This window comes from Rhinichthys klamathensis, unplaced genomic scaffold (genome assembly GCF_029890125.1).
Source record: "Rhinichthys klamathensis goyatoka isolate OS25496 unplaced genomic scaffold, OSU_Roscu_1.1 h1tg000114l_1, whole genome shotgun sequence".
In the NCBI taxonomy this organism is placed as follows: domain Eukaryota; kingdom Metazoa; phylum Chordata; class Actinopteri; order Cypriniformes; family Leuciscidae; genus Rhinichthys; species Rhinichthys klamathensis.
Window position 1 is genome coordinate 2199152 of NW_026606651.1, and position 24074 is coordinate 2223225.

General features: G+C 45.3%; 1 long non-coding RNA gene across 1 annotated transcript; it reads left to right on the plus strand.

Annotated features, from left to right (window-relative positions):
• The first annotated feature begins 2634 nt into the window (after nt 1-2634).
• On the plus strand, nt 2635-6299 carry LOC130088139 (uncharacterized). The gene is made up of 3 exons (XR_008807442.1): nt 2635-2815; nt 2936-3059; nt 5592-6299. It is a non-coding gene; the product is annotated as an uncharacterized LOC130088139 (long non-coding RNA).
• The last annotated feature ends 17775 nt before the right edge of the window (nt 6300-24074 follow it).

The window sequence follows — 24074 nt, forward strand, 5'->3', positions numbered from 1 at the left end:
TTTTCCTTGAATAGCATCTATTTAGTTTGATATTTGCATGTACGTTGCATCAATACAGTATACATCAGTCTTTACTGGCACAAATCCCATGTGTTTGTTGTGCAAGAACTATAAGAAGATTAGATATTTTTGATAAAGACTGCCTGACATAAATTTAACCTAGTATGAAAAGTAGCTAGTTTTAAACGCATCAAATGTCTTTTGGTGGTCTCGGCACATCAGATAATGGTCAGAAGCTTTTCCCTCCACAGAGGATCAGACAGAATGAAGATGACAATGTGTCCTGGTTGTGATCGGACCATCATGTGCAGAAACAGGAGGAAACCGGTAAGAATCATTTCATTTCATGTTTATTGCTTGTGTGTGTGTGTATACAGCTCTATAGCCAATAGCTACAGACCTCCAAACTTCATGTGGCCTTCAGATTAGCTCAAGAAGAGAGCTTCATGGGTTTCCATGGCCGAGCAGCTGCATCCAAGCCTTACATCACCAAGTGCAATGCAAAGCGTGGGATGCAGTGGTGTAAAGCACTCCGCCACTGGACTCTACAGCAGTGGAGATGTGTTCTCTGGAGTGACGAATCACACTTCATGCTTCTCTGTCTGGCAATCCGAGTCTGAGTTTGGCGGTTGCCAGGAGAACGGTACTTGCCTGACTGCATTGTGCCAAGTGTAAAGTTTGGTGGAGGGGGGATTATGGTGTGGGGTTGTTTTTCAGGGGTTGGGCTTGGCCCCTTTGTTCCAGTGAACGGAACTCTTAATGCTTCAGCATACCAAGACATTTTGGACAATTTCATGCTCCCAACTTTGAGTGAACAGTTTGGGGAAGGCCCCTTCCTGTTCCAACATGACTGCGCACCAGTGCACAAAGCAAGGTCCATAAAGACATGGGTGAGCGAGTTTGGTGTGGAGGAACTTGACTGGCCTGCACAGAGTCCTGACCTCAACCTGATAGAACACCTTTGGGGTGAATTAGAGCGGAGACTACGAGCCAGGCCTTCTCGTCCAACATCAGTGCCTGACCTCACAAATGCACTTCTAGAAGAATGGTCAAATTCCCATGAACACACTCCTAAACCTTGTGGAAAGCCTTCCCAGAAGAGTTGAAGCTGTTATAGATGCATAGGGTGGACCAACTCCATATTAAACCCTACGGATCAGGAATGGGATGTCATTAAAGTTCAAGTGCATGTAAAGGCAGACGTCCCAAAACTTTTGGCAATATAGTGTGTATATATATACACTCACCTAAAGGATTATTAGGAACACCTGTTCAATTTCTCATTAATGCAATTATCTGATCATTCAATCACATGGCAGTTGCTTCAATGCATTTAGGGGTGTGGTCCTGGTCAAGACAATCTCCTGAACTCCAAACTGAATGTCAGAATGGGAAAGAAAGGCAATTTTGAGCGCGGCATGGTTGTTGGTGGCAGACGGGCCGGTCTGAGTATTTCACAATCTGCTCAGTTACTGGGATTTTCACGCACAACCATTTCCAGGGTTTACAAAGAATGGTGTGAAAAGGGAAAAACATCCAGTATGCGGCAGTCCTGTGGGCGAAAATGCCTTGTTGATGCTAGAGGTCAGAGGAGAATGGGCCGACTGATTCAAGCTGATAGAAGAGCAACTTTGACTGAAATAACCACTCGTTACAACCGAGGTATGCAGCAAAGCATTTGTGAAGCCACAACATGCACAACCTTGAGGCGGATGGGCTACAGCAGCAGAAGACCCCACCGGGTACCACTCATCTCCACTACAAATAGGAAAAAGAGGCTACAATTTGCAAGAGCTCACCAAAATTGGACAGTTGAAGACTGGAAAAATGTTGCCTGGTCTGATGAGTCTCGATTTCTGTTGAGACATTCAGATGGTAGAGTCAGAATTTGGCGTAAACAGAATGAGAACATGGATCCATCATGCCTTGTTACCACTGTGCAGGCTGGTGGTGGTGGTGTAATGGTGTGGGGGATGTTTTCTTGGCACACTTTAGGCCCCTTAGTGCCAATTGGGCATCGTTTAAATGCCACGGCCTACCTGAGCATTGTTTCTGACCATGTCCATCCCTTTACGGCCACCATGTACCCATCCTCTGATGGCTACTTCCAGCAGGATAATGCACTATGTCACAAAGCTCGAATCATTTCAAATTGGTTTCTTGAACATGACAATGAGTTCACTGTACTAAAATGGCCCCCACAGTCACCAGATCTCAACCCAATAGAGCATCTTTGGGATGTGGTGGAACGGGAGCTTCGTGCCCTGGATGTGCATCCCACAAATCTCCATCAACTGCAAGATGCTATCCTATCAATATGGGCCAACATTTCTAAAGAATGTTTTCAGCACCTTGTTGAATCAATGCCACGTAGAATTAAGGCAGTTCTGAAGGCGAAAAGGGGGTCAAACACAGCATTAGTATGGTGTTCCTAATAATCCTTTAGGTGAGTGTATATGTGTGGTACGAATGCACTGTTTAATTTTATGTTCTTTTTCACTCTCAAACCAGTACTTTGTAAATGACAGAGTGTTGCTGCACTTTTTTTTGCAATGTGCATATTATCATTGTGGATAATATTGACACTTGACACTTCATGTCAAAAGGTTGCATTATCTAAACGTATCAGTAAATATGCTGCATATGAACAACATGAGCGTCCTGCAGTTTTGGGTTTCCCTAAGCAAGCTCCTTTATGCTGTGCACCACACCAGTCGCAGCAGTTCAGGACCGGGGCTAAATTTCACACACCTGGGTTTCTCTAACTAAAAAGAGGGTTAGATGACTGCTACACACAGCACTGTGTCATCATAAGGTAATGCCACCCTGAGAGACTCTCTGAAGAGTCCAGCTTAAAACCTTCTGAGGTTGTTTTCAAAAGTATTGCTAGAATCTTTCAAATGTAAATTCAAGGTCACACTTTTTTTTTCTCAAGCACACCTGTTGCTGGATTTCTCGGAACTAATGAACCTCATATATTCACAATGCACTTACTGGAGAAACTGATGGGCGGCAGGAGTCACATTACACTAGGGATGGGCAATGGCAAGTTTCAACGGGTAAATATGTTTATGTATATTAATAATTGTGAATAATAATAAGTGAATAATATATATTAATCAATTCAAATAATGAATTTATATATATATATATATATATACACTCACCGGCCACTTTATTAGGTACCCCATGCTAGTAACGGGTTGGACCCCCTTTTGCCTTCAGAACTGCCTCAATTCTTCGTGGCATAGATTCAACAAGGTGCTGGAAGCATTCCTCAGGGACTTTGGTCCATATTGACATGATGGCATCACACAGTTGCCGCAGATTTGTCGGCTGCACATCCATGATGCGAATCTCCCGTTCCACCACATCCCAAAGATGCTCTATTGGGTTGAGATCTGGTGACTGTGGAGGCCATTTTAGTACAGTGAACTCATTGTCATGTTCAAGAAACCAATTTGAAATGATTAGAGCTTTGTGACATGGTGGAAGTAGCCATCAGAGGATGGGTACATGGTGGCCATAAAGGGATGGACATGGTCAGAAACAATGCTCAGGTAGGCCGTGGCATTTAAACGATGCCCAATTGGCACTAAGGGGCCTAAAGTGTGCCAGGAAAACATCCCCCACACCATTACACCACCACCACCAGCCTGCACAGTGGTAACAAGGCATGATGGTTCCATGTTCTCATTCTGTTTACGCCAAATTCTGACTCTAACATCTGAATGTCTCAACAGAAATCGAGACTCATCAGACCAGGCAACATTTTTCCAGTCTTCAACTGTTCAATTTTGGTGAGCTCTTGCAAATTGTAGCCTCTTTTTCCTATTTGTAGTGGAGATGAGTGGTACCCGGTGGAGTCTTCTGCTGTTGTAGCCCATCCGCCTCAAGGTTGTGCGTGTTGTGGCTTCACAAATGCTTTGCTGCATACCTCGGTTGTAACGAGTGGTTATTTCAGTCACTGTTGCCCTTCTATCAGCTCGAACCATTCTGGCCATTCTCCTCTGACCTCTGGCATCAACAAGGCATTTCCGCCCACAGAACTGCCGCTCACTGGATGTTTTTTCTTTTTCGGACCATTCTCTGTAAACCCTAGAGATGGTTGTGCGTGAAAATCCCAGTAGATTAGCAGTTTCTGAAATACTCAGACCAGCCCTTCTGGCACCAACAATCATGCCACGTTCAAAGTCACTCAAATCAACTTTCTTCCCCATACTGATGCTCGGTTTGAACTGCAGGAGATTGTCTTGACCATGTCTACATGCCTAAATGCACTGAGTTGCCGCCATGTGATTGGCTGCTTAGAAATTAAGTGTTAACGAGCAGTTGGACAGGTGTACCTAATAAAGTGGCCGGTGAGTGTATATATATATATATATAAAAAAAACACTCTGTATATATAACACTCTGTTTTATATATAAAACACAATGTCGAATAAACTGTGATAATGTGAGAAATGTTGAAGGTGTCTGATTTTTTTGTTTGACTGTATGCACCTGTGAGTGCAATTGAATTCTGAATGAACGTAGTAAAATATGGAATATGTATATATATATATATATATATATATATATATATATATATATATATATATATATATATATATTCCATATTTTACCACAAAAAATCAGTTTATTCGACAGAGTGTTTTATATATAAAACAGAGTGTTATATATACAGTGTTATACATATATATATATACATTCATTATTTTAATTGATTAATATATATTATTCACTTATTATTATTCACAATTATTAAAATAATAATGATGCATGTGGTAAAATATGGAATATATATATTATCTCTAGTATCGGCGTTCGTAGATCAACTGGTAGAGACTGTTTTTCATAGATGGCTTCTGCCTGTATACGCGAAGTTGACTGTATGTAAAAAATATCTTCTTATTAAACTGTCTGGACACTGACAAAGTTCTCAATGCTTCGGTTTGAAGGTAGGGACCCTCATTATGTGTGTGGCTATTTTGAGCCTTGTTAGTGGTATTAACAAGCGATTTTTATTTGTCATTACTCCATGCCCAATATACTAGCGTTATACTAGCTTTATAGGCTAAACTGTTTTTAGAGATAAAACTATTTACATTCGATAATCATGAAAACAAATCTCAGATAACGGTTGACTAGGTAAGAATGTGTAATTAGACCAAAGGTTCATTTTGCGCCGGAGTTCTCCTTTAAACGCTGGCAGACACAGCAGCAGTTGTAGGGAGGTATATTGATCATGAAATCAGATTTTTTTTTGTCTTTAATTATTCATCCATTCATATTAATTTATTCATTTATGTCACTTGTTTAAGTTATCTAAAAAAATATTTTTCGATTTTTCGACTCGATTGGGGGGCCCCAAGCAGCCGCTTAGTTCGCTTATGCCTCGGGCCGGCCCTGGACTAGACTATAATTAATACTAGAATTTTTGGGTAAACTATGTCACAGTTTACTTTATTTTGCTATCCTCGCTTACATAAATGAACTATGGTGTCCTGCACCCACTAGTACAAAAATATAAAAAAATTATATGGTGTCTGAATAATTTTTGGTTTGATTGTATATCTGTTCTTTTACAGCGGCTTTAAATATGTCTCATCCAATGAGAATTCGGAGCTGAGCCATAAAGCTGAATCTACATGAATCTAATGCCTTTTGCATCTGACGTCTTGCATGCTGTTCACTTCTACAGTTTGGGAACAGCGGGCCAAGTGGACCATGAACATCCCATACATCTCGATGTCAAACCCTCAAGCTGCCGAAGCCCCTGGGAAGGATGGATATTTCCGTGTGACGTGCAAGAGAGCGCTCATGTGCACAGTCACCAAGGCTCCCGACACGAATGGAGACACACAGGCAGTCAACGATAAACATGTGGGTGTACTGGGAAATGATAGAGAGCGACATCCACGCCAGACAGACAGAGCACACCTTTCTAGACTTGTTGTGTGTGTGTGTGTGAGAGACAGAGACAGCCATAGAAAGAGACCGACTATGGACTAATGATTAATGACATTTAGATTATTATTCAACTTCAGAGATGTCCCACCCCCTTAACACACTCCAGATGCATAAGGAGAGATGAGGTGAAGATGATTTAACCCGTATTCTCTGGGATTTTGGCGAATATGATGGATGGCATGGAAGATGCTCAGGGAAAGAGAGATGCATAAATCATACTTTGGCAACGGGTTTGACGCCGTTGATTTATTCGTTTCAGAAAAAGTGTTATTAGGGGAGGAATTTGTCGCCTTCTATCTTTAAAGGGATAGTTCACCTCAAATGACATCTATCTTAAAATGTCCTCTATCATCGTGTCTATCTTTCTTCTGTGAAGCACTAAAAGTGAGGTTTTATAGAATGTCATCCAAAAAGGACATAAAAGCTCAAATAGAAGTATCATAAAAGTATCATATTTATGTATGTATGTACAACTTTTATGACACTTTTATGATAGCCCCTGCTGGTAGATGCTATAACTACACCATATTTGGTTCTAAAAGCTTTTTTCTCTCCATTGATTCAAAATTAGCCATGTATTTTTATTATATCTAATATGAAATATATACTATATTACATTACAGTAGATTTTAACCAGAACCTGATTTTTTTTTTTTTTTTTTTTTTAGCTTTAATGAAATCTTTCTCCCCCCATACTTAATTTCAGGTGATTGGCTCAGAAAGTTCATGAGCAAAAAGCAAAAATGGCAGATTTCAAATTGTCTGCTTACAAGGATCCCGTACCAACCAGTTGCTAACTGCCCTTGAGATGAATGCTAACGTGAGTTTTCTTCAGGTATTAAAGATTTCATTGATTGAAGTAAGCTTATTTTTCTTACTCCACTGACATTTTTTAAGCATAAATCTAACAAGATTGTGAGGTTTGTCAGTGCCAATGAGGAGAGAAACATAAACTAAATATAATATTTATTTGCTATCTTTTTTGAGGATGTTTCAGTTTATTTACTGTAAAATAAGAGCAGAATACTTATCAGAAAATGTATTTTATTTTAGATATAAGCACGATTTTGTCCCAGCTGCATGGACCGTCTCTCCACCTGCTCACTCTCCGTCAGCAAGGCATTGGATTTACCAGGACCAGCAAAGGCAGCTGACGCATCAGTGTATTGTGAGCCATTTTTATAAGGTAAACATTGACTTGTCGACTACTTTTCTTGTACTAGTAAAGTCTAGTAAAACTATGTAAATATGAGCATTGGTGCAAGCCCAGTCATGCACACCAAAATGGCAATTAACAGGTTCTCTAGCTGGGGTGGATGTGTTTGTTTGGGTGAAGACAAGGTGTTTGGCTCATGTTTGAAATCTAGAGATGTTGAGGGGGGGAGGGGCATGCTCACAATTAAAAAACAGACACATTATAATGTCGGTTTTGTCAGCACCCTGGCTTTCAATAAACCCAGATGCACATGTATGGTGGAGATGAGAGAGCCACATTTGATCATTATTTTTCTTCACTATTCCTCTGAACTTATTCATTAAAGTATGGAATGGAGCCTGCTGGGACACCATATAGAGCTGATTTCTGTGAAAAGAAAAGTGCATATGTGTGCACGTGTACGTGTGAGTGCGCTATATAGCACCTGAAGGTGTGTTGACCCTCCGAGGCTAATTAAAGCCTGGAAACTACGGGAACTCCTGTGGCTTCAGAGAGCAGCTGGCGTGAGCGACGACATGCACAAAGGAGATGCATGGGGTTTAAAAGGAGGCAGACTCACAGGGATGAATGAAACAAACATGCATACATGCATGGACATGCAAACGGAAAAGGGCCCTGTAGGGTCCGCGCAGAGCGGTAAACTGGGGCATTGTAGGTGCTCATCTCACATATGCAGGTTGTGGGATCATGGGATTGGAAGATGATGAGGGCTGTTTCATAATGAGCCAATGTGCTGATATGGATGGACTGGTATAAAAATTCTGGCTGATTTTAATGACTGATAAATGTCTTGTGTTAAAAATTCTATAACATTTTGTCTAAACTTAACGAAACATAAAAATGAAGCTCTAAAAACTAAAATCAATCATTTAGTATTTTTAGTGAATTTAGGCACTTGATCTAAATATAAAAATGTGGCAAATAAGCATGAACAATTAAATTCTGTATGTGTGTGTGTGTAACTGAGCGATGGAGTATAATACACATCTTTAAAGTGCCCTTATTATGCTTTTTCGGTTATTACCTTTCATGTAGTGTCTACTATAGCTGTTTGTGAATGTAAAAGGTCTGTAAAGTTTCAAAAATCTAAATGCCCGATAAATGCCGTCATTGTCTCCCAAAAGAAAGAACCAATTCTGACCTGCCTGAAATTATTCATCATTAATTCCATTCTTATTTCCAGCACAAACCAACAGTAGGCTTGTAACACATTTACATAATGCTTGCATACTGTAGCAAGTCTCAAGGGTTCTGGGAAGGAAGAGGACAGGGTCGGCTTGCGGAGACTGTGGGTCTTTATTGGAACAACGTAAAATAAACAAACAAAAGTCGCGCACACAGCGCTGTATACTCAAAACTCAGTCCACTAGTGTTTGGCAATCACTCAATGTGTTCCCCGAGCTCTCTGCCGGTCTCTCTCCCACCGTCTGCAGCTTGTCACGCGACCACACACACAGATCTCCGCCGGTCTCTCTCCCACATACTGTTTCCACTTGGCTTTTATTGTCTCTCCACACCAATCACTGAAACAAGACACAGGTGTAGGTTATTTGCACTTGACCCACTTACGCCGCATCTGTCTCCCAATCCTCTCTCCTGTCACAGGCCCCGCTAGACCACGCCCCCCTTGCCACATACCCCCACCGCCCGACTCAGGCCGGGGAGCCATCCGGCCTGCAGCCTCCCCCCCCCCCTCCTCCTGGAGAGGAAGTCAGCCACAGCCATCTGTGCACCCGGCCTGTGGAACACCTGGAACTTAAGAGGCTGTAAGGCCAGATACCAGCGGGTGATCCGCGTGTTGGTATCCTTCATGCGGTGGAGCCATTGGAGGGGCGCGTGGTCCGAACAGAGAGTGAATTCCCGCCCCAGGAGATAATAGCGGAGGGTGAGGACGGCCCATCTGATGGCAAGACATTCTTTCTCAATGGTGCTGTACTTAGTCTCTCTCTTTGAGAGCTTACGACTAATGTACAGCACCGGCCGCTCCTCACCCTCTATCTCCTGGGACAGGACTGCTCCCAGCCCCCTGTCCGACGCGTCTGTCTGCAACAAGAAAGGGAGAGAGAAATTGGGAGAATGTAAAAGTGGGCCGCCACACAGAGCAGCTTTTACCTGGGTGAAGGCCTGCTGACACTGCTCCGTCCACTGGACCGGGTCTGGTGCTTCCTTTTTAGTGAGATCAGTCAGCGGGCTGGCGAGGTCCGAATACTTAGGCACAAACCTTCTATAATATCCCGCCAGCCCCAGGAACTGTCTCACCTCCTTTTTGGTCTTGGGCCTCGGGCAAGTTGCAACCGCTGCGGTCTTGTCAATTTGCGGCCGCACCTGCCCGTGACCCAAGTGGAAGCCCAGATACCTGACCTCTACTCGCCCAACTGCACATTTCTTCGGGTTGGCCGCGAGTCCAGCCAGTCTCAGCGCTCTCAGGACAGCTCGCACATGCTCCATATGCCGCTGCCAGTCATTACTGTATATGACGATGTCATCCAAGTAGGCAGCGGCATACGCAGCATGGGGCCGGAGAATTCGGTCCATGAGACGCTGAAACGTGGCTGGAGCCCCGAACAACCCGAACGGAAGTGTAACAAATTGGTGTAACCCGAACGGCGTGGTAAAGGCTGTTTTTTCTTTAGATAAAGGTGATAAGGGGATCTGCCAGTATCCTTTCGTTAAGTCCAGTGTCGAATAAAAGCGAGCAGTGCCCAGCCGATCAAGCAGTTCGTCAATCCGCGGCATTGGATAGGCGTCGAACTTCGACACAGCGTTAACCTTGCGGTAATCCACACAGAATCGAACAGAGCCGTCGGTTTTAGGCACTAAAACTATCGGGCTTGCCCAGTTACTGTGGGATTCTTCTATTACCCCCATTTCAAGCATCGCCTCTAATTCAGACTGAACCACTTTCTTTTTGTGTTCAGGTAACCTATACGGCCGGTTGCGAACGACCACGCCCGGCTCGGTCTCAACGTGGTGCTGAATAAGATTAGTTCGACCGGGTAGGGGCGAGAACACGTCGGCAAAGTCTGCCTGCAACCTAACTACGTCAGCAAGCTGGGACGGTGAAAGATGATCTCCCCCCGGGGCCAGGGCGAGGGATTGCTGTTTAAAATTCGCCTCTGGTCCGAGATCCTCTTCCGCACTAATCACCGTTGCCAGCATCACTGACTCCGCCTCATTCTATTTTTTAAGGAGGTTGAGGTGATAAATTTGACGTGCCCCGCACTTATCCGTTCGAAGTACCTCATAATTGAGATCGCCCACTCGCTGTGTGACCTCAAAGGGTCCTTGCCACTTTGCAAGTAATTTAGAACTTGACGTAGGAAGTAATTCAAGGACTTTATCTCCCGGTGAAAATTCTCTAAGTCGGGTTCCCCTGTTGTACAACTGGGTCTGTCTGCCCTGAGCCTGTAACAAATTCTCCATTGAGAGCCGCCCCAAAGTGTGGAGTTTTGTTCTCAGGTCCAGGCCATACTGGATTTCATTATGACTCTCCGAATGTCCTTCCTCCCAAGTCTCCTTTAGGACGTCCAGCACCCCGCGGGGCTGTCGTCCGTAAAGGAGCTCGAAGGGGGAAAACCCCGTGGAGGCTTGCGGGACCTCGCGCACAGCAAACAACAGGGGTTCCAACCACCTATCCCAATTTTTGGCGTCTTCGTGAACGAATTTACAAATCATGGTCTTTAACGTGCGATTAAATCGTTCGACCAGTCCGTCTGTTTGTGGGTGATAGACGCTGGTACGAATCGACTTAACGCCCAACAACTCGTAAAGTTCGCGTAAAGTACGTGACATGAACGCCGTGCCCTGGTCAGTGAGGATCTCTTTCGGTATCCCCACTCGGGAGATTAAACGAAACAGTGCATCCGCAACACTCTTAGCTGAGATGGTGCGGAGAGCCACTGCCTCGGGATATCGGGTTGCATAGTCCACTATCACTAATGCAAACCGATGTCCTCGTGCGGAACGTTCTAATGGCCCGATGAGGTCCATCACAATTCTTTCGAAGGGGACCTGCATTAAGGGAAGTGGGCGCAATGGCGCTTTTGGGGAGGCCGGCGGATTCACCAGCTGACATTCACGACAAGACGCGCACCACCTGCGTACGTTCTCGTGAATGCCCGGCCAAAAGAAACGGGCCATGAGACGATTCAGTGTCGATATCTGTCCCAAATGTCCTGCCATGGGATTAGAATGAGCCGCCTGGAAAAGCATTTCCCGACGGCTTTTTGGTACCAATAATTGGGTTGTAATCTGCTTTGACTGAGTGTCTTGTATCACTCGATACAACCTATCTTTCATAATCGCAAAATAAGGATAGGTGAGTGGACGGTCGGTTTGGAGAGGCTGACCGTCAATGGTACGGACCTGTTCAAATGCGTGTTTAAGAGACTCATCTTGAGACTGCTCCAGGGGAAAATCATCGCGTTCCGAGAGAAACTGTCTCTCGATTACGCTCGGTTCCCCTGAAACTAGTCCCGAGGGTCCCGGTTCAGTCTCTCCCAACCGCACCGACGGCTCACTACCCTGCGTTTTCGTTCCACAAGAGGCATCCACACATAAGCCCCTGATTAACTCGCTAAAAGCTGGCCAATTCGTTCCCAAAATCAGTGGATGCCTAAGGTGCGAGTTAACTGCGACCTCCACCCTATGCTTTTGTCCCCTGAATTGAATCACAGCTGACATTAAGGGATAATTCACCACATCCCCGTGCACACACCTTACCCGAACCATGCGGCCCATATCCAATGCCTCGGGTTGAATCAGGCTTTGGTGGATCGAGGTTTGGTTACAGCCTGAATCCACCAGAGCCTGATAGGTACCCCCCTTAATACTCACAGGTATTTGGTACCGGCCAACCTGATCGTGGGCAGCCTGCTGGACATCTGGGACCCGGATCATTGTCCCTATATCCATCATGGGACATCTATCAATGAAATGATCCGGGTCCCCACAACGCCAGCAGGCCGGCCCAGGCCTCCCCGCCGCCCTGGTGGCGGGAAGTGGGCCAAGGGATTGGCGGGGAGAGAGCATGGAACCCGGAGGAGACAATTCCGCTCCGGCGGAGGTGACGCCCCGGGGCGGCCCGCGGGCGTCCCCTGACTGGTCCACCGCCACCCCAATTTGGTCCACCGCCACCCCAATTCTGCCCCGGGGTGGCCCTCTGAACGGACCCGGCGGACGACTCCTAGGGAGTGGGACAGGTCGCTGTGGGGGGGAAGAGGGGGACGAAACTGAAAAAGAAGAGGAGAGAGACACATTAGGGAGGGTGTCGCCGACCCTGGAGCAAGCCACCAGCTGATCCTCCGCCAGATGGATGTCTTCTTCGGGAGCCGAGCGATGAACTGCTCCAGTACCACATGATCGATGATCTTCTCAACGTCGCTTCCCTCGGCCAGCAGCCACTTGCGGCAGGAGTCCCGGACCTGTTGGGCCATCACGAAGGGCCGGCCATTGTCGCCAAGATCCAGCGACCGAAACCTCTGGCGATGTTGCTCTGGGCTCCGGCCGACCCGCTGGAGGATGGCCCTTTTGAGATCGTCGAAAATCAGGAGGTTCTGGACCGGCAGCTGTTGGGCAGCCGCCTGCGCCTCTCCAGACAGCAGCGGGATGAGGCGCACCGGCCAATGCTCCTTTGGCCACCCACCTGCCTCTGCTGCTTTTTCAAAAAGGTCCAGGAAGACCTCTGGATCATCCTGGGACCCCATCTTAGTCATGGCCAGGTGGGGGCACTCGGCCGGTGGCGGCGTGGATGCGGTCTGAACCTCCCGATCCATCCAGCTCCGGAACCTCTCGCGGTCCTCTTGCTGGCCCTGGACGAGGAGCTCGAACCGACGTTCCAGGTCGCTCCTCATACCCACGAGGGCCTGATGATGTTCATGGTGGAGGGCCGCGAGGGACGTTACAACCTCCGCAAGTGGGGATGGTGATGTCGACGAAGTCGGTTGGCTGGCGGCGGCTTCCATCTCCCTTCCCGGGTTTCGGCACCAGTGTAGCAAGTCTCAAGGGTTCTGGGAAGGAAGAGGACAGGGTCGGCTTGCGGAGACTGTGGGTCTTTATTGGAACAACGTAAAATAAACAAAACAAAAGTCGCGCACACAGCGCTGTATACTCAAAACTCAGTCCACTAGTGTTTGGCAATCACTCAATGTGTTCCCCGAGCTCTCTGCCGGTCTCTCTCCCACCGTCTGCAGCTTGTCACGCGACCACACACACAGATCTCCGCCGGTCTCTCTCCCACATACTGTTTCCACTTGGCTTTTATTGTCTCTCCACACCGATCACTGAAACAAGACACAGGTGTACGTTATTTGCACTTGACCCACTTACGCCGCACCTGTCTCCCAATCCTCTCTCCTGTCACAGGCCCCGCTAGACCACGCCCCCCTTGCCACACATACGTTCTTCATTTGGCTGCTCAAGAACAACAACACCGACATTACTGTGTGTATCAAGTGCTGAGGAAGCCTCTGGAGCTGAAATTCAGTTATGCTAATACGCTACAAGCGGTGGACCAATCGCAACTGACTGGGCCATCTGACCAATCAGAGCAGAGGAAGCTTTCAGAAAGGAGTGGTTTAGAGAGACTGAATCCTTTATTGAACGGTTTCAGACACAGCTCTGAAACAGTGATGCTGCAATGTATATTATGACTTTATGAGAATAGTGTTTTTTTTTAATCTTCGACGCATGCAAACCTATTGTAGGAGACCTCCAAAACAAAATTAGGAACTTTTAAAACAGCATATAGGGGTACTTTAATATAAGCCACTATAGTATTGATATATATCGTGTATCCCTATGAAGCAAAAAGTGAAGTGTACCATTTCTATACCATTAGCATCCCAAACACTCCTTGTTTTCTTTTCTTTTTTATCGACAATTTCTTTTTTTTTCGGTGGCCCTAATGTTTTGCTTATGTAAATGACATGACATTGTGTAAGTAAATCGCTCGCAGCCAGCATTTTATGATATCTACTCTAACATACTGTCTCCACCTGAGGAATATCACGTTTTTGCCACTTTGCTTGTATAATGTGAACAGAATGGTCATAGTGCTGGCTAATTTGGTATAATTGTATATAAACTGATTTCACAAATAGGCTATTTCTGGAAGATTTCAAAATAAAAATCATTTTGTAAAGCTTGGGGCTTTTCCAACTCAGTGTACTGACATTTACAATACGCCTTTCGGTTTCAGAGTATGTGTGAGTGTGTGTGTCAGAGAGAGAGAGAGAGAGAGAGAGAGAGAGAGAGAGAGAGAGAGAGAGAGAGAGAGAGAGAGAGAGAGAGAGAGAGAGAGTATTGCATGCATGACCTACTCTCTTCTGCCTCAGGTGACCCAGTCAGAAAATATATGAAGCATTTGCATTCACCCGCAGTGATTACTGGTACTTACACACCAAGCATTGATTCCTATTTACACACACACATGCACGCACTCACGCATGCACGCACTATAAAATGCATAGACAGACACATAAATAGCCTAAATCTGCTTACAGGCAAAGTTACTGTATGCCTCCATAATTTATTGTTATTTCAATATTATTATTATTTTACTACTCACTCATTTAGTTTTGCATGAAAACTCCCAAATTAGTTTTGGCACAGACTGAAAAATAATCAAGAAAATGGCTCTAAGACATATAGATGTCCATGCATTCTAATTGGTAGGCATGCACACAAATGACTCCAACTGCAGGCACATTATGGAAAATTATGGGTGTTATGGGATATGAAGTTGCAGTCTATTATGATAAACTTAGTGGTCTCAAAGCATCGGGCATGTAGATGGGCCAAAACTAGCAGCAGAATGCTCCATGGCAGATGGTTATGCGGTCAGTTCTCTCTCTGAAAGCCAAGCGAGAGACAGTGGTGCGATTTCTGAATAGTAGAAATGAAGTACAAAACTGGAAGTCAGAGCGGGGTGTAAAGCTAAAGATGCTTCTATCCACACTGAATGGAACAATGGATTTTTGCTGCTTGGTCAGTTTGGTCAATTAAAAAGAGCTAATTCAATACAAGTTAATTTCATTGCATGCAATCAGTGTAAATTCAATTATACCCTGAGCATTAGGACTACATGAATAATTTTATTGGAAATTACTTTGTGGAGACCAGATATGTTGGGAACTGAGATGAGTGTAACGCTTCAACATATTGAGCGGTGTACATTATGTACACTTTTAGAGAAAAAATAAACACTTTTAGAGTTCTATATAGAACCCTAGGGCTCTTGACTCCATGTTAAAGAACCCTTTATGCCAAAAAAGTTCTATATAAGGAGAAATGCCTGAATGATTTCAGGTTTAATGGGTTATTTCGGGTGTTTCTAGTGATAAAGTATATTCACGAGCTGTTTATTTCAAAAAATTTAACTAAAATCAAAAATGAATTAAAACTAAAGTAATTAACTAAATCCATGATGAGAACACCTAAATGGTTCTGTATATGAAGCGCCTGACAGAACCCTTTAAGGTTCCAAATAGAACCCTTTCTTCTAAGAGTGACAGGTGATTTGTTTGAATCATTCAACAATTCATTGATTGAAATCACTTCCTTGCTGTAAAATAACTTGAACAGAATTTCTGTCATTATTCACTCATGTCTCATGTTGTTGTTTAAACCTCCATTGTAAGTGCATTACTGTACTTTACTGTTCTGTTACTTTACTGAGCTCTGATTTGCACTTCTGTTCTAATGTTTGGGGTCAGTACGATTTTTTTTTTGTAATACTGCAAAGATTCAATTGTTCAAAAGTGAGTAAATACATTTGTTAAATTTTTTTTAATCTAAAATATAAATCTAAAACTTTTATTCTTTCAAATACATTTAAAAAAATCCTCACAGTTCCCAGAAAAAAATTAATAAAATCAGCACAACTGTTTTCACCATTGATAATAATAATAAATGTTTATTGAGCAGCAAATCGGCATATTATGATTTCTGAAGGATCATGTGACACTGAAGACTAGAGTAATGATGTTAAAAATTCAGCTTTACCATCACAGAAATAAATTCTATTTTACTATTTACTATATATACCTTTACTATATATTTGATCAAATAAATGCAGCCTTAAACATCATTTAAAAGCAATAAAATTACCAACCCCAAACTTTCAGCCCGTTCTCAGCCCAAGGCGTCATAAATGTGATGCTTTTGACATTTCATCGAAATCCAACGCACATGGCATCCTTTAGCATCAATATGAGACGCAGAACTCAAGGTGTCATACAGGTGACGCGCGTCTAAATCCAACGCACATGGCATCGTTTAGCGTGAATATGAGACGCAGATCCCAAGGCGTCATAACCGTACCCTACCCCAGACCTACCCATAACAGTGCGTGTTATATTGACGCTAAAGGATGCCATGTGCGTAAGATTTCGACGAAATGTCATATGGCGTCACCTATATGACGCCAAAGGATGAGAATGCGTTGAAACTTTTGTATAGTGGTGTAAATATCTTCCCCCTTGTGACAACTTACATTATATTTCATTACATTTCTACATTTTGAATATTAGAATAATGGCATTTTGGTATTGGCATTCACCTATAATAATAATAAATTAAATTTGGATCTGTGCGTCACACAAATCTTTCATATGACTTGAGTTGAATGAACATTTATTGATGTTTTTTGATGTTTTTATTACACCCCATTTTTATCATTTTTATCTTTTGAGTGATTTATATGTTCTGTTTTTGTTGTTGTTGTTCTTCCATATTCTTCCATTGTCTTTACAGCACATTAAAAGCGCCTGTGCGCATGTTGTGTGAAAATAAAGATGTCGTGAACCCTCCTCAGCAGATAATGTTAGTCAAACACGTCTGCCCACAAGATGCCAAACATCAACGCTCAATAAATTAGCAGCCAGCTGCCTGCAAAGTGCCACAGGATAGCAGATAACAATATCTTCATATCAGCGAATGCTTCTTCGACACGTCTTTGTTACCCCAGAAACATCAAGAGTAGAACACCCTCTCAAAGCAAACCTGACACCACACCTACCTTCAAAAGGAATGTTTAATCAGCGCAGCATGTAGACTGCCATTTGCCTTCCATCTTTCCTCCTCGCACACCCACTCACGATCCCCCTCCGTTTTAGTGTTAGTGTTTCTCTACATAATTCGTTCTCTTTCCAATCAAACATTTCTTTCTCCCGCTCTTTAAATATTTATCACAGAGCCCACAAGGACTGTGTCAGAGGTGTCATTGCACGCTCTGGATCAAATCGACATCCATTTTCCATGTTCCATTCAGGGCTGTTGAGAAACACTCTGACTGGGAGAGAATCAGCCAAGCGTGGTGAGAGTCCGTTCGGAGAGACGCTGTGTATGTGAACGGGGCCCTCGGCTCGGCGCCGGCGCTTTAAGAGCCCGACGCTTTTGCGCCGCGGCTGCCGTCCCCAGAGATGAAGGGATGTAATCCGCCTAAACAAATAGACTGCAGAAAGTGAGAGGAAGAGAGGACAGTGCATGGCACATCTGTCACTGGTCTGTGGCAAATCCCTCAACGTTGAGATCCAGTGAGGGATCACTGGTTATATAGAGAGATATACAGCATAAGGACAGGGATGTAGATGCTGTTTCTGGTTGGCAGTATTTCACTGTTTACGATGTGCTCTGTATACTGAGGTCAAACTGGTTCACTGAATGTCTAACATCATGTCTGTTTCATGACTTTAGCTTTATTTAACGATTTAAAGGAATATTTGAATTGCTATAATTTACCCCAAAATGAATGTCCTGTCAGAGATGTTTTGCAATAGCTCAGAGCAGCTATTTTTCATATAATAAAGGCAAAAAAGCACCAAAAAAGCAATTTATTCAACACAAGACAAAAATATAATACAAATATATATTATATATACCGTCGGATGCTGTTTCTCAGCATCCGACGGTGAACTACTTATAGTTGCAATAGGGATTGAATAATTTCGATTACAACTGTAACTATTTTCATGGCATGACGTGGCGATAAATCAAATTAGATTAAAATTATATTTCATTGTTTCTGCATGCACTTGCAAAACATTGGCGCCTCTCACAAAAGTGTTGCGTTCCACCGAAAATCATTCAGTTTGCTCTCAAATATTTTGCAAATATCTAAAGTTTCCCTTCTGAGAAACGTTGCATTGAAATATAATTTGTCTTCCCACCTCAAATTATTTCCATAGCTACAGTTTTGCAAGCAAAAGCAAAGTTTCTCAGCAGAGCACAACATTTAGCGACAGAACGCAAATATTTAGAGTGAACACAAAAGCTTTGAAATATAATTTTTCCTATCATCTAATTGTTTTCCCATCACTCTGTGCCTTTAATACAGAGCACCTAAGGGGACATGGTGATGGAGAAAAATATGAAATGGGAGAAAAAATTATATTTCAATGCTTTTCCATTCTCTCTTATAAATATATCCCAAAATTTTTTACATGCATTTTCGTTCCACCTCATATTATTTCCATCACTTACATTTTGCAAGCAAACACAAAGTTTCTAATCCCATCTTAGTTTTTTTCCCCATCACCATGACTCTTTAGGAGTTCTGTAGCCTATAGAGGCTCCACGTAAACTAATCCTTTAATGTCTGTGGCTAAAATCTGTGGCTGTTGATTTCTACAGACAAAAGAAAAAGTGCAGTTAAACACACTTACCAGGAATTAAGTTTGACTCGATTCCTGGGGGAGCGTTTCTGCAAACTGCCCTTTAAAGTCTTTCTTCCACTAACAAAAAAGTAGTACACCTCAAAATGATGGGATACACAATTCTATAGCTCACTTATCCACCATTGTAAGTAAACGTGATTCCTGTGCGTTCGTCTCATCCCAAGACGTCATCTGTCTGACGCTTTTGACCATACGTCAACATCCGACGTTTTAGGGTACCCTTTAACGTCAGTTAGATGACGCTATCTAATGCTAACCCTACCCGAGACCTAAACCTACCCACGTCATCTAACTGACGCTAAAGGTAAAGCGTCAGTTAGATGACGCCCTATGATCGTCATCTAACTGACGTTAAAGGGTACCCTAAAACGTCGGATGTTGACGTATGGTCAAAAGCGCCAGACAGATGACGTCTTGGGATGAGACTGTGTTAGTAATCGACAGTGTGCCACAGCTGCTCTCCATAGACATTACATTGAAAATGATTTTTCCAATAACAAGAGTGACCTAGTTCAATCCTTTTTAAAATTACCTGGTATATTACACCCACTGAAGTCATATGAATGTTTCCAATTTGTACACGCTAGTTCATTGATTGTTATGTATGACTACACAAACAGGAATATTTGCTTGTGGCAAATCTATAATATGGCAGCTGATCTGGTACGCATGCATGCTTATTCTCCTCCTGTTAGATAAAGGTCAGGAGGGGATGTCATGCAATTTTTTCCATGTGGAGGTCTTTCAGTTTACAAATGAAAAGTGTAGAGAAGTGTTACCACATTCATTTATTCATTCAACTAATAATGTAGCCGGTTTGCAGAGGCATCTGCTTGGTCTTAAATTCACCATGAAATCAAAATTGATAATTCTTATTTTTTGAATGGAATATTGCCGTATTTATTATAAATGATTCATCCGTGCACATCAGTATTTTTCATTTTTATTCATGTGCCGTCATAATCTTTAATCAAAATCCCTTTTGCAGCAACTTCTCTTCTCTGATGATGTGTTTACTGGTGCAAGGGCGGGACAACCTGTCACTCACATGAGATCCACCAATAGCAAACCACAGCCATCCAATCAATTCCTAATGAACAAAATCAAGTCCCGCCTTACCTTTTTTTCTTTTTTTTTTCTCTTGGATATACGTCACAATAGGGAAGAAAAGAATTTCTCAACTTCCGTTTCATGTCGATGTCACGTGTCTGTCCTGTCCTGTGTGACACTTGGGTGTTTGTTATGTTGGGCCATGTGCTCATGTCATTGTCTGATCCCTCCCCCTCGTTACCTGATTATGTTTGAGTTCAACCACCTGTTTCCCTCTTGATTTGTTCCCTTTATAAGTCTCCCCTTGTATGCAGTCTTTGTCGGATCTTTGCTTTATGTTTCCCCGGTTTTCCTTGTCATGCTCATGTTGTTCCTTGTCAGGTTGGTTTTCTAGTTTGGTTCTGTTTTATGCTTTATCTTTTATGTTTTCCCGCTCGTGGGGTTTTGTTTTGTGTTTTGTTAATAAATATACCCCTTATGCTGCACTTGAGTCCTCTCCTTCACTTTTGGTAACCAAACCGTGACAGAAAGATCCGACCACTAAGGGACTCAGTAGCATGGAGGACGAGGAGTCTTACTGGGCGAATCTGGTTGATCATCACATGGATGACGAGTATTTGGATTGCCCGGACTACTTCATCGCTACGTTTTGCTCAACCAAATTTTCATCGGTCCATGGGGACAATTCGAGATCTGCTTCTCGCCGTCGCGGACGGAGAAGGAGGAAATACCCGTCTGCCCAGCGAGTGACTGTTCCCGTTCCGTCTGCACAGCGAGAGACTGTTCACGTCCCGTCTGCCCAGCGAGAGACCGTTCCCGTCCCGTCTGCCCAGCGAGTGACTGTTCCCGTTCTGTCTGCCCAGCGAGAGACTGTTCACGTCCCGTCTGCCCAGCGAGAGACTGTTCACGTCCCGTCTGCCCAGCGAGAGACTGTTCACGTCCCGTCTGCCCAGCGAGTGACTGTTCCCGTTCCGTCTGCCCAGCGAGAGACTGTTCACGTCCCGTCTGCCCAGCGAGAGACCGTTCCCGTCCCGTCTGCCCAGCGAGAGACTGTTCACGTCCCGTCTGCCCAGCGAGAGACTGTTCACGTCCCGTCTGCCCAGCGAGAGACTGTTCACGTCCCGTCTGCCCAGCGAGAGACTGTTCACGTCCCGTCTGCCCAGCGAGTGACTGTTCCCGTTCCGTCTGCCCAGCGAGAGACCGTTCCCGTCCCGTCTGCCCAGCGAGAGACTGTTCCCGTCCCGTCTGCCCAGCGAGAGACTGTTCCCGTCCCGTCTGCCCAGCGAGAGACTGTTCACGTCCCGTCTGCCCAGCGAGAGACCGTTCCCGTCCCGTCTGCCCAGCGAGAGACCGTTCCCGTCCCGTCTGCCCAGCGAGAGACTGTTCCCGTCCCGTCTGCCCAGCGAGAGACTGTTCCCGTCCCGTCTGCCCAGCGAGAGACTGTTCCCGTCCCGTCTGCCCAGCGAGAGACTGTTCCCGTCCCGTCTGCCCAGCGAGAGACTGTTCCCGTCCCGTCTGCCCAGCGAGAGACTGTTCCCGTCCCGTCTGCCCAGCGAGAGACTGTTCACGTCCCGTCTGCCCAGCGAGAGACTGTCCCCGTCCCGTCTGCACAGCGAGAGACTGTCCCTGTTTCCTCTGCCTTCCTGAACGGGGACTACCTGGAGCGTCTGGCTCGGATATTGGATATGCCAGTCTCAGCCGTTCCTGAGCCGGAGGCGGAGCCGGTGCTCGTTCCAGAGCCGGAGGCAGAGCCAGTGCCTGTTTCTGAGCCGGAGGTCATGTCGGTTCCGGACCCAGTTTTTGTGTCTGTGTTTGTGTCTGTCTTTGTGACTGTTTTTGTTCTAGTGTCTGTTCCCGAGCCGGTGTCTGTTCCCGAGCCGGTGTCTGTTCCCGAGCCGGTGTCTGTTCCCGAGCCGGTGTCTGTTCCCGAGCCGGTGTCTGTTCCCGAGCCGGTGTCTGTTCCCGAGCCGGTGTCTGTTCCCGAGCCGGTGCCTGCTGCTGCTCCCGAGCCGGTGCCTGCTGCTGCTCCCGAGCCGGTGCCTGCTGCTGCTCCCGAGCCGGTGCCTGCTGCTGCTCCCGAGCCGGTGCCTGCTGCTGCTCCCGAGCCGGTGCCTGCTGCTGCTCCCGAGCCGGTGCCTGCTGCTGCTCCCGAGCCGGTGCCTGCTGCTGCTCCCGAGCCGGTGCCTGCTGCTGCTCCCGAGCCGGTGCCTGCTGCTGCTCCCGAGCCGGTGCCTGCTGCTGCTCCCGAGCCGGTGCCTGCTGCTGCTCCCGAGCCGGTGCCTGCTGCTGCTCCCGAGCCGGTGCCTGCTGCTGCTCCCGAGCCGGTGCCTGCTGCTGCTCCACCGCCCTGGCCGCCCGAGGGCTCTTCACCGCCCTGGCCGCCCGAGGGCTCTTCACCGCCCTGGCCGCCCGAGGGCTCTTCACCGCCCTGGACGCCCGAGGGCTCTTCACCGCCCTGGCCGCCCGAGGGCTCTTCACCGCCCTGGCCGCCCGAGGGCTCTTCACCGCCCTGGCCGCCCGAGGGCTCTTCACCGCCCTGGCCGCCCGAGGGCTCTTCACCGCCCTGGCCGCCCGAGGGCTCTTCACCGCCCTGGCCGCCCGAGGGCTCTTCACCGCCCTGGCCGCCCGAGGGCTCTTCACCGCCCTGGCCGCCCGAGGGCTCTTCACCGCCCTGGCCGCCCGAGGGCTCTTCACCGCCCTGGCCGCCCTATGTTCCTGTCTCTCCCGTGCCCCCCTGGTGTGTCCCTCCCGTGCCACCGGATGGAGCGTCTGGTAGCCGCTCCGTAGGGAGGGGGTAGTGTCACGTGTCTGTCCTGTCCTGTGTGACACTTGGGTGTTTGTTATGTTGGGCCATGTGCTCATGTCATTGTCTGATCCCTCCCCCTCGTTACCTGATTATGTTTGAGTTCAACCACCTGTTTCCCTCTTGATTTGTTCCCTTTATAAGTCTCCCCTTGTATGCAGTCTTTGTCGGATCTTTGCTTTATGTTTCCCCGGTTTTCCTTGTCATGCTCATGTTGTTCCTTGTCAGGTTGGTTTTCTAGTTTGGTTCTGTTTTATGCTTTATCTTTTATGTTTTCCCGCTCGTGGGGTTTTGTTTTGTGTTTTGTTAATAAATATACCCCTTATGCTGCACTTGAGTCCTCTCCTTCACTTTTGGTAACCAAACCGTGACAGTCGACTTTAAAACTAACAGCGTATATAGCCGCCAGGCAAACGAAGCTCTTAAAAATAATGAGTTTCTAAAAAATGGGTAAATTAACCTAGATATTTCCAAAAGACAGTTATATGGCTGCTACACCCCTGATTTGACATGGACCTAGATAATGCCCTTTTTTCATTTGCATAAATCAACTCGGGGAACGTCTCAGTAAGTTGAGAGTTCTTCTAAAGCAGAACTTTTGAGCAAAGACAATTTCCACAAACCATGTACCTTTGTGCAAAGCACACAGTGAAATGTTTGAACCAGAACTCCGAATCATTTGCATGAATTTTGCGGTAAGACAGTAAAATACCTTGCTGTCAGAGAAGGGGTGTGGGAGCAATTTGGTTTTGAGTGTTCACTATAGTGCCACTTTACAACAAGTGTCCAAAATCAGCCGAGGTGTCCTTACCATAAGTCCCTGATTGTATCCTTATTCTCCTTTAAGGATTGCAGGGCTATTACGAGTCTGAGAGAGGACACTGTTCCGTTTCCAAGGTCTCCCTCACAGGGCCTTTCGATTCTAACAAGTGGTGGTTACCTCTTACACTGAGAACAATATTTAACATTAACTTTTTCCGACACAAATTTTGTTTTTCCGACTCAAAAACATGCAAATAGTGCTGTGACATATTAATCTTCAGGTGGAAAAGTTACAAAAGATAAGCCAAAAAATGCCAACAGGACTGTAATTGGAAAGAAACATTTGTTTTTTTATATTTTTTTTTAAATATGTATGTACCCCTTCTTACTTGCAACTATGTAGTAAACAGAAACTTTGGACTTAAAAAAAAAAAAATCTATGTAAAATCCTGCTTGCCACCAAACTTAATTAAGTAATTCCTAAATAGTTTGTTTAATTTAATAATAATAATAAATTAAAGCTGCAAGCAGCATTTAGCGGGGTCCAAGCATTTAAGGCCTTTCAGCACATAAACATTAAAAACATTGAGTTTTA